Source organism: Mesitornis unicolor, unplaced genomic scaffold, assembly GCF_000695765.1.
Source record: "Mesitornis unicolor isolate BGI_N332 unplaced genomic scaffold, ASM69576v1 scaffold20998, whole genome shotgun sequence".
Classification (NCBI taxonomy): Eukaryota; Metazoa; Chordata; class Aves; order Mesitornithiformes; family Mesitornithidae; genus Mesitornis; species Mesitornis unicolor.
Window position 1 is genome coordinate 26,552 of NW_010202793.1, and position 327 is coordinate 26,878.

Sequence of the window (327 nt, forward strand, 5' to 3'; positions counted from 1 at the left end):
CTGCTACAGAAACACTCCATCTTCAAGCCTGAGGGCCTCGAACAGATCTCCAGCAGCAATGGAAAGCTGAACAGCTTCAAGCACCAGGGGAGAGTAGGAAGCCACCTAGGATGGTGGTGCCAGGAGCCAGGCTGGGATGGGGAGTGCACCCAGCTCTCACCAGACGCCTCTCCCCGGGTGAGCCTGCCCAGCCACAGCTCAGAGCACCCCCGGTCTGCACCAGGCCTTCCCAGCCACCCTGTCACTTAGTACATTTTGATTGGGCAAGGAGGGAAGGAGAGCCCACCGAAACGCCAAACCAAACCCTCCGAGGGGCGGCCCAGGGCC